At 37.2% G+C, this 12132-nt stretch overlaps 1 long non-coding RNA gene across 5 annotated transcripts in view; it reads left to right on the forward strand.

The window, feature by feature from the left end:
- The window catches only part of LOC139978010 (uncharacterized), a 168801-nt gene that overhangs the window by 93207 nt on the left and 63462 nt on the right, over positions 1-12132 (forward strand). The window lies entirely within an intron of this gene.

Genomic DNA, 12132 nt, shown 5'->3' on the forward strand with positions numbered 1-12132 from the left:
CAAATGCCAACATTTACTTAAATACTCCCCTCTTACCTGTCTCTCTACAATAACACTCCTTCCTAACATAATATCACAAGGGAAGCTGGGACAGATCACATATTTGGTATGTAATTGTACAACATTGAGTACAAGAAGCTTAATGTTGTGGGCGAAGGTCAATGGTCGTTTGGGTTCACCAGGGGTCAAGTTATAAAAGCCATGTTTTACACAATACTTCAACAAGGGCAGATGTCATATTTATTATGTTGATGTATCACATTTATTACAAGAAGCCTGTTGTTGAGGTCAATGGTCATTTCAGGACATGTGCCTGTGTCATTGTGATCTTATTGTTTGTCACATTACACTGCTTTTCACAGTATTCTAAGACCAAGTATGTTGTATACCATCACTACACATTATGTCAGAGTCATGAAGAAAACTGCCCATGTTACATCTTCGAAACCACAATGCATTTTTGCTATGATGACCATTCAGTGAAATTCACTGTTCCAGTACATTTTATGGCTGGATAAAAAGCATTGTTCAGGCCATAAGGTTTTGGACACCTCAGCGACACCAATAAATTTGCAGAAGGCTCTGTCCACGTGTGGTTTTGACCTAATCCATGTTCCTATTTCATTTTGCATTACTAATGATCAATTGCCTGGTAAGGTAGCTTGTAACATCCACCAGTTCATATACATAAAAAAAAAATAAAACTTATTATTTATTGCATGGCTTTCTCTTATGGTGCATGAAGTAGTCTTGATGTTTAATTTCTGTTTTTGGCTTGTAATTTACAGTCTATCATTCTTTAATAATACAGCTGATGTTAATTGTAATGTACTGTGCAGCAGTAATGGTCTCCCTTATTATAAGAGCATGTAGTCTGGTAAGCCAGTCAAATTCAAACCTCTATACTGTATACAAGAGATAGCCAGCTTCCATCTAATTACAGATTATCTCCCCTTCAAATAATCAGCCTTCACTTTCTCTCCTCCTCAATCTGTCCACTTCATCTGTCTGTTTTTCCCTCTTCTGAATCCAATCTTCCCAGGGACCTAATTTAAAACTCCACTCCAGTGTTTAGGATTCCACTACAACTACAGCCAGCAAACTATATCCTAATGACTGGGCATAACCAAGTGCCTGTGCAAAGACCCAAGGAGACAGAGAGATGTAGGTAGTAAGTCACACACACTGACTGTCAAACGGGGGGGGGGGGGGGGGAGGGGGGAGTGTCTTGGACTCTTTCCAACATCTAATTTTTCATTCACTGGAGTCATTGATAAACTTTCAGCGATGGGAAGAACTCTCTGGTACTGTATATCCCATCCTCTGTTGAATGGACATTTCTTGCATTCTCCAGATAGTCAATGAATATCGCGCTTCACTCTAGGCTGTGGTGCACGTTTACGTAAACAACATTTGGCAGGGTTTCAAGATCATCCAGAGCCTTTGTTCTCCAGATTTTAATATATATATCTATGTGTATAATGTGTTCCTGCAAAACTAATCAAAATATGCATACAGTGCATAGTCTGTGTTCACGCTGCCCTTACATTCGAGGGAGAATTCATGTTGCACATTATCACATTAAGTAATCAGGGATATTAAATTTCAGGGAGAATTTGGCATAGATGGAGGAATGCGTAGTGTAAACGTTGGTGTGCCGGATATCTGATTCCATTTCATTTAAATTAGAAAACTTGTGTGAATGAGGATGCTGTAGTCTGCAGTGGTGTCCGGACACCGCACAAAGCACAATTAGATGACAATGTTCTTGGTGAGTAGTGCTGTCAGGAGTAGTAGCCTTAAGGCTGGATTTCACTTGGTGTTCTTATTAAAAACAAGAAGCTTGTGAGACTCTACACACAAAGGATTTAGACTCGGAGGATGATGATGCTGTCAGCTAAGTGAAGCAGAAAGGCTAATCAGAAATGTTTGCAAAGAAAGGGGTTCTCTCAGTCGGTTCATTATGGTGTACAATCATGCACAGTTTAAATACATTAATTAATGAGGACTGGAAGATGTTAGGCCAAGATAATACATTTAGAACAAAGTCATTACACAGCAGCTGGTTCAGTTTCATAAATTGCAACCCCCCATCCTTCTCCTCCCCCCTCCCCTCCCCCCCAAAAAAAAACGAAATGGAAGACTAAATCAGAAATTAGATGAATTGAAGTAAAAGTGCCAGTTTATGTCAAATTAATTTGTATTGTTTCAATATTTGAGTCGGCTATTCAGCTCGCCTCTGAAACTGCAATGTCAGAGACTATATGAAACTTTAAGTTTCAACGTCCAATCATGTAGGTGTCGTTCACCTGGCCAGTAATGCCAATATTGTAGCGCGCACACGCACTGCAATAACTACCAAGGATTCAGTGTGATGGAAAAGTTAGTGTGGTAACCTTACATGGCAAATGTATCAACTTCCTCTCCAAGTTCTTCAGACATATAATTTTGAAAGTTCCAAATAGCCCTGCAAGTTAGATATATATATCTGATTATGGTCTCCTACTGTGTGGTAAATAGCGGTTGTGATATGGTCTTATTGTCCATGATGTATGGCTACAGTACAAACTTCATATAATCTTCCTGGTTGTGAAATATGTGTTTCACTTTTAAGTTGTCTGGCAAGCATTGATACTGAACATAAAAAATTATTTTATAAAACTGTTGAAGCAACTGTTACAGTGAAGTAAGATATTTTCACTGCCAAATTATATCCCTAACCCTTTCCATTCCACCCATGAAAGCTGTGTACCACACACACAGTTGCTTTATTCCTAATGCTAAAAAAAGAAAAAGAGAGAAGAACAAGATAAGCAGTTTGGGAATAGGAATAATGTATGCAGACATGAATATTCACTCATCCTCCAATAGCAAATAATTGAGAATCCTGCTTGGCATAGGAATAATGTATGCAGACATGAATATTCACTCATCATCCAATAGCGAATAATTGAGAATCCTGCTTGGCTGCTCCTACATCGTATTTAATACAAAGGAGGAGTGTGAGTTGATGGGTAGGGTAATTAGTACCTGTCATGTGCTGGGATATACTCACAGCTGTGAACCAAGAGATCAGTAATGAAGTCAGCCAAAACCTTTTAAGAAAACAATTTTTCTTGCAGAGAATTATCATAATTTATAGATTGGAACAACATAGTAGTAGAGGTACACATAGAATGTCAAAGTTCATGAGGTGTTATTCTGTGTTGGTTTTGACAGTATGAAAGTTTTTGCTTGTGTAATGTTTTGTTAGTTTTACACTTCCACTGATGAACCACATACAGTAGTACAACTTCATGCCTTCCGTTTCAATTTGTATATTTGGATCTGAGACCGTACCAAATCACATACCTGGTTTAAAAGGGACCCAACGCTCTACATCGTAAAAACTGATATTTTTAATGGAAGAAGGGAAGGGCAATGACAAACAACAGTTGACAAACCCTGAAAATATGTACTATAAACTTGTTCTGACCTGCCCCCCCCCCCCCAAATATGAGTAATGTTTGTACTTTGGTATTTGAAAGAATATTTACCCATCCGACATTTAAAAGAAATGGGTATCATAAAACTGCGAGATCACAAAATATGGTTTAGATTATCATTCTTCTTTTTCCTGCTATATATTAATATGCTGCAATATTGAAAGAGCTAAAGATGCATGCAGCCTAATAGAAGCCAATGAAACAAACCCTCAGAGTGTCACAGTCATAGTACAGTGTCATAGTTTTACTACAATTAGGTTTAGTAATATTGTACTTAAGTTTTAAGAATATTACTATTAGCCAAGTACAATATTGTTGACAGTTGTTATTGCTAAAGAAAATTGGATGAAGTCCATCAAAACTTTCCTTGTTTCACTTTTGTAGTAATTACGAACCTGGAACTGTCAAGATCATAGAGATCTCCCACAGATAGCAGCAGTAATACAGTTTTGTTTGTGTTTGAATTTTCCAGAAGTATAGTTTAAGTTGTCAGATCCATAAGTACACTCCAGCATAGCCAATCCCGATATTGCCTACAGTATAGTCCACTTCACAGCTACTAACTTTACTTTGCCTAGCAGAAGAATGGTTACTTTCTTACAATAAGGTGACCATATTTCCCTGACTGGAATCAGGGACATTTATTGCGTGACTGATATGGGGGAGGGGTATAAGGGGAGGGGGTTGCCCCCTCCCCTTTGAAAATTTTCAAGTGCCTAAGGTGCTTAGATGTAAAATGGGGATACTTAGAAGCACTTTTTAAATCAATTTTATTTCCAAAAATGTAGCTTTTTCTTAGATGAAATTTACTTACTTTACAAAAGAGTGCTAGGCTAGATCGATCTTGCATATTCCACTTTACACTGGCCCACCTGAAATAATGGTTAGTTCCGTTTTGCGACTGCACACTTGACTAAATTTTGTTTTTACAATTATTTTACTAATAATGTGGGATATTTTCGAAATTCCTGAACATTCTTACGAATTGGGGACATTTTCGGGGACACTTGTTCATCGGGGATAGCACACTGTATTCGGGGACGTCTGGTCACCTTATCTTACAAGCAAGTAACTTGTTCGTTAAATACACAGCATACTTTTTGCCACATATTCAAACTGGCATTAATGACGAACGTACAGAAACATTAACTATGCATTATAACAAGCCCTCTCAACCAGTACAATGTAATTTGTGAAAACCTTGGAGGGTATTGCAATGGTCCATGTATGATATGTGGGGGAGAAGCCTTCTGGGATATGTGGATGTTACCTTGCTGTCAAATGCAGACGATATCTTTGTCAAAAGGTTGGTCATCACGAGCAGTTCTTTTCGGTAGGTAATTTCTGCAGATGTTTGAACAGCATGTTTGGCTGTAAACTTTGAAAAAAGTTTGGTGTTAAAAGTTTTGAACAACATCCTACCTTGCATTTAGTTGAGTCCTTGAGAAACCAGAGACTGAAGTGGGAGTACTTACATCAGGAGCTCCTTACCTTCTGGACTTTATACTTAAGCAATTACCTGCGCCATCAGCACTCAGCTCACACAAAAACAAAATGACCACTAACTGCTCCATGTGGCCAGATCCTTTGCCCTGACTTGATCATTCTTTTCATGTGACCTGCACTGTTAAGGTCAGTCAACATCGGAGGTTTCTGTGCGTGATTTTAGCTATTGTTCAGCTTATTTGGAAGCCTTTTTATTCCAATTTTGGTGAGGTCGCTCCTTTTTAGTCCCATTTTGCCTCCCTTCGTGTTCGGGCCGTTTCGTAGTGTAGGGGCATGCTTAGATATGAACCACATAGTCATTTGCCTCAAGTGTATGGAAAGCCATGTGGGACAAACACTGCAAAACATACCCACGTATTTATTTGAATATATACGCGTAATTAATTTGAATATATGCGTATACTGAATTAGCCAATCATAAGGCTTAAATACATCAGCGTATATATTATTGGTCAATCAAAAGGCTTAATTATATCCGCCTATTAATTCAAATATAAACATGTATTAATTCGAAAACATATATGGATTAATTTGAATATATACACGTATTTTAATTTGAATATATACAGGTATTAAGTTATGCTGTTTTCTAGATCAAGTACGTTGGCCTGGGTGTAGGTCAATAGAGACTAAATTTGCAATTTCTCATTTATTGCACTGGCAAGGCTACAACGTGGGTGAAAGCTATAAGACATGCCAGTTATTGTCTGATTTAATACACGTATATATTCAAAGTAATATGCGTATATATTTGTATTAATCAAGGATATATTATGCGGTGTTTGTCCAATATGGCTTGCCATACAAGTTTGGGTTACTGTACGCACTTCCTCACTGCCCTATTTATTGCTTATAGCAAGTTGTAAGCAGTCTATAGGACAAGGTCATTCTCCAGCCACTTTAGACAGAACACTCCATAAATAGACTTCGACAGTTAAGCTGACCACAGTCCAATTGGTCAAAACCACAACCTTAAAGGGATAATGCTACTCAGATGACCGAGACAGGATCCTTTGTATTTACTCTTTAAAATAGTGTTCGCACCATCAATCTTGGTGAAGTTGTCAGGGGGGGTCTGCCGGGTTGCCCCTAGTGGAGTTCCAAGGGAAGGCCCATGGTCGGGGGAAAAGCAGAGAAAAGTCAGCTTTTTAGGGCTCATTTTAGTGATATGAAAGCTACAAAAACGTACATAGCTCTACAGTATGAAACAAAATGAGATAAAACTGCCACTCACCCGGCGAACTTTTCCAATTACTAGCTGATGCAATAATAGGAAGGAGTAAAGGCATGTACAAGGTCAAGGCTTCAGTGTAGGGCCCATTCATATAACCACTAAACTATGTCATTCAACTACTGTATGTCATTCAAATATCGCAAGTTTCCACCAAGCATTGAAAAAAGTTCCTCCATTTTCAAAATATCATCAACCACTTATAAACAGACTAAATCAGTCAGCTTCAATGATCATTAGAGGTTAGTCGTAGTATTATAGAATACACACATATGTATCCGGTTCATTGCGTGAAACACTCGGTGACCTGGACTACACAGTGCATCTTATGTTTATTTACAAAGCATTCCACCAAAACTTTCTTCACAAGTTGTGGCATGTTTGTAAAATAGATGCGGTATGATAACTTACTATAGCCGATTGTAATATGAATATGTTACTGAACAGATTTAATGTATTTAAAGAGAGCTTTTATTGTTTGTGACATCGTTGTTTTTCATATTTTTGTGCTGCGTTATTATTATTATTTTTACATTTTTTTTTTTTGGTGGGGGGGGTGGGATTTTTGAACTTGTCATTGAAGAATATTAGAGGGCGACCATTGGTGGAACGTAAGGACAATTCATCCTTATGATGGGTATTTCAGGCTGTGATTTAGCCTAGCACATAGGTTTTAAGCCTTTAAATAGTCCTTGTAGCACTGTATGGTGCCAATGTAGTTATCATGACTACATGGTCAAATAATTGAAAGAAAGTATTACTCTGCTGTTACTGCAGGGAGGTCCAACAACTTGCCCAAATTAGTGCTGTTCTGCTTATAAGTGTGTTAACTGTTGGTTTAACTACGTGGAACTTCAAATGTTACCCGAACTGAAATGTCTTTCTTATGATAGAGATTGGTTAGACTAGACATTGTGACCCTGTATTGTGGTAATGGTGATGATGGCATATACTATAAGTGCATAAAATAAATGGAAATGGAAAGAAGGATGGAATGGTAGATCGGTTCCTGTAATATAATGACCTGGCCAAGAAAGCATAAGGAAGTAAGATGAACAAGTTCTAACCCTTAGCCCTTGAATATGCATAAAGCTAAAAGTCAGCAGTGCATTGCAAGTCTGCATACAGAACTACAGTCTATATATTATATACATGGACATATCCATCTACATACAGAACTACAGTCTATATATTAGGAAGCAGGACACTTCGCCCAACAACCATTTCGCCCAACTGCCATTTCGCCCAACCAGCCTGGTCATTTCGCCCAACCAGCCTGGTCATTTCGCCCAACCAGCCTGGTCATTTCGCCCAACCAGCCTGGTCATTTCGCCCAACCAGCCTGGTCATTTCGCCCAACCAGCCTGGTCATTTCGCCCAACCAGTCTGGTCATATCGCCCAACCTTGATTAAATATGATATTTCAAAAGTAAACATTCGGGAATCGTTAACCTTACGGGATACGAACCGAGTATTAAGAAACTTGAAGTCGTGGTTAAATTGATTACATAAGTATGTGATTACATATGTGGTTACATTGATAAAGTGGTTACATTGATTAAATATAGTAATTCAATATAACGGACGGGTTTTATATATTTTTTTCAATTTAATAAGGAAACGTTCGGGAATTGTTAGTCAGTAGGAGGGATCAGTGTTTTAGGGTTTAGGTTTGATAGGTTTTTATGAAGACCGATTCCCCTGTGTTTGTATAATAATATAACTTCCATAACGCCTAAAGTAGTGTAATCCTCCCATTATACCCGAAATAACTGCTCAGACTCCGATCGATATCGAGCGGACCTCACTTTTTTTATTTACCTATAACGAAGTAACCTAACCCAAAATAAATCAAATTGAACTAGTGGAATAGAAAAAGTAATTATTCTGACTGAATATTAGTAAAAATAAGGTTGGGCGAAATGACCAACACGGTTGGGCGAAATGACCATGCTGGTTGGGCGAAATGACCATGCTGGTTGGGCGAAATGACCAGGCTGGTTGGGCGAAATGACCAGGCTGGTTGGGCGAAATGACCAGGCTGGTTGGGCGAAATGCCAGTTGGGCGAAATGGTTGTTGGGCGAAGTGACTAGAAAGCATATATTATATACATGGACATATCCATCTACATACAGAACTACAGTCTATGATATACATGGACATATCCATCTGCATACAGAACTACAGTCTATATATACATGGACATATCCATCTACATACAGAACTACAGTCTATATATTATATTCATGGACATATCCATCTACATACAGAACTACAGTCAATATATGATATACATGGACATATATCCATCTACATACAGAACTACAGTCTATGATATACATGGACATATCCGTCTGCACACAGAACTACAGTCTATGATATACATGGACATATCCATCTACATACAGAACTACAGTCTATATATTGTACATTGACATTCCATCTACATACAGAACTAGTCTATATATGATATACATGGACATATCCGTCTACATACAGAACTACAGTCTATATTTTATATACATGGACATATCCGTCTGCATACAGAACTACAGTCTATATATTATATACATGGACATACCCATCTACATACAGAACTACAGTCTATATATTATATACATGGACATATCCATCTACATACAGAACTACAGTCTATATATTATATACATGGACATATCCGTCTGCATACAGAACTACAGTCTATATATTATATACATGGACATACCCATCTACATACAGAACTACAGTCTATATATTATATACATAGACATATCCATCTACATACAGAACTACAGTCTATATATTATATACATGGACATATCCATCTACATACAGAACTACAGTCTATATATTATATACATGGACATATCCATCTACACACAGAACTACAGTCTATATATTATATACATGGACTTATCCGTCTGCATACAGAACTACAGTCTATATATTATATACATGGACATATCCATCTACACACAGAACTACAGTCTATGATATACATGGACATATCCGTCTGCACACAGAACTACAGTCTATATATGATATACATGGACATATCCGTCTACATACAGAACTACAGTCTATATATGATATACATGGACATATCCATCTACATACAGACCTACAGTCTATATATTATATACATGGACATATCCATCTACATACAGAACTACAGTCTATATATTATATACATGGACATATCCATCTGCATACAGAACTACAGTCTATATATGATATACATGGACATATCCATCTACATACAGAACTACAGTCTATATATTATATACATGGACATATCCATCTACATACAGAACTACAGTCTATATATTATATACATGGACATATCCATCTACACACAGAACTACAGTCTATGATATACATGGACATATCCGTCTGCACACAGAACTACAGTCTATATATGATATACATGGACATATCCATCTACATACAGAACTACAGTCTATATATGATATACATGGACATATCCATCTACATACAGAACTACAGTCTATATATTATATACATGGACATATCCATCTACATACAGAACTAGTCTATATATTATATACATGGACATATCCATCTGCATACAGAACTACAGTCTATATATGATATACATGGACATATCCGTCTACATACAGAACTACAGTCTATATATTATAAACATGGACATATCCATCTACATACAGAACTACAGTCTATATATTATATACATGGACTTATCCGTCTGCATACAGAACTACAGTCTATATATTATATACATGGACATATCCGTCTGCATACAGAACTACAGTCTATATATTATATACATGGACATATCCGTCTGCATACAGAACTACAGTCTGTATATGATATACATGGACATATCCGTCTATGCTATCGTATTGTATGACCACACGAACAGGCTGTCATTGGGAAGGTTCTAGTGATCATATCTTAGGTCCCATTGTGTCCTGACAGAGCATGTGAATGGTATGCAACATTATTTGTTCTCTAGTGTCACTGCTGTAATTAAATTGGTATCTGTCTTAAGGGACATGCAAATTGCATACTTTTCCACCAAGTTGTATATAATAGGTATGCCATCTTTACAAAAAGCAAGCACAGTCACCTGGCCTCTGTGATGAGAAATCCCCCTCCCCCCCTTCCCCTGTCAAAAGTCTTATGCTGTCTTAAAGATTTCATTAAACAACTGTTAACGTAACATTGTGCCACTTTTGATGTCATTATGGATCCTACATAGGGTCGTGTATTTGTGTTGTTCATAATTGGTATTCGGCCAATTCTTAGATGCAACTACTATTAATCAGCATTTACTGATTATTGCAGAATCTATAAAAGACTAGTTAGATATGTATAGGTTACATATGTTGCCTTACTGTTAGTAATAAATACACTATGATTTAAGTTTAGACGGTTGATGCCACTCTGGTTATAAAATTGACATACCCCCTCTAAATGACATGCCACCTGATATACACACAGTACCAATGATCATCATGTTCATAGTACCAGTCCAGTGATTATCCAGCCGGTGCCTTTATTAATGTCTTCCCAATTCAAACACCAGGTCACGCAGGTTGTATGATGAAATGTGTCAATTACAACTCTGTACCGTATTGTATAAATGCTAACATTGGTTTTACTAAAGAAAGTTGTCACAAACTGTCAGTGTCTGCTATTATGCAATGTCAGTATATAAACACAACTCTTGTTAGTTTGTTGATTTGCTATCACGTAATACCTAGTACTAATAGAAACACTGTTTATTTATCAAACAAACTATCGGAGGATCCTTGTTGTTATTAATATATTTACCAGTTAATTCACACTCTCAAATCTGGTAAAGAAGCTTTTATTTAGAACAGTGCTTTACTTTCATGAGTCTACAGTGGTGGATTAAGCTAGGCCTAGAATTTCACAATATAAATGTCATTTGCTAAGAAATACAAAACAGTGCTAAAAAAATCTACTGGCTATAAAATCAAGTTCTGGCTGACATTTTCCTGAATTACAACTCACATTGGTCAGTTACTGTGCAGGCTAATGAGTGCAACCCAATAATATTTGCTGATAAAAATATAAAAAAAACAGTAATACAGAGCTTAACTTGGTACAGAAATTATGCATTGTTTGTAATTAACTGATGATTATTAATCAATCGAGTTATCATCTGGCAGAAAAATGCAAGTGCCTATGTTACAACTTTTGGCAATTTGATGCAGTCCACTGGCATTTAGCTAGTAAACAGACAAAACTTTAGGCCTCTTGGATGCTTTACGATGCAATAAATAGTGCACAGTACTTGTGATTGCCCATGTAGAGCTCTGATGTTAGCTGTTTGATCTTTATGTAATCATTTCTTAGAACAGAAAAAAGGCAGTGGACCACATTCAAGCAGGATTGTTCATTGTTTTGGATTAAATTTTGATATTGTTTGAGACAAAGATCAATTCCACCATTCATTAAGCCTGAGCAAGAGTGAACCATCCCTTTAAGCTGTCCCAAGGTTGCCAGACTGATCAGGTATTAGTAGTGGGTCATGTTGTATAATATATTGCAGACTTGGCTTAAGGCACACCCTAAGCCTTTGACCATTGGCCTGGGATTGACTAAGATCAATGCCATGCATTAACCTGAGCAAGAGGGAACCATCCCTTTAAGCTGTCCCAAGGTTGCCAGACTGATCAGGTATTAGTAGTGGGTCATGTTGTATAATATATTGCAGACTTGGCTTAAGGCACACCCTAAGCCTTTGACCATTGGCCTGTGATTGACACTTCAGGAAAGCCTGGTTATTTGTTGTTAGGTCATCAGTTATATTTGGAAGTAATGCAGATCTATTTCCTGAGGTAAAAAGGTTTTCAAAGGTTATCCTTTACTATTTTATTCATGAGTAAGTAGGTAAG

The sequence above is a fragment of the Apostichopus japonicus genome, chromosome 12 (assembly GCF_037975245.1).
Source record: "Apostichopus japonicus isolate 1M-3 chromosome 12, ASM3797524v1, whole genome shotgun sequence".
Lineage (NCBI taxonomy): Eukaryota > Metazoa > Echinodermata > Holothuroidea > Aspidochirotida > Stichopodidae > Apostichopus > Apostichopus japonicus.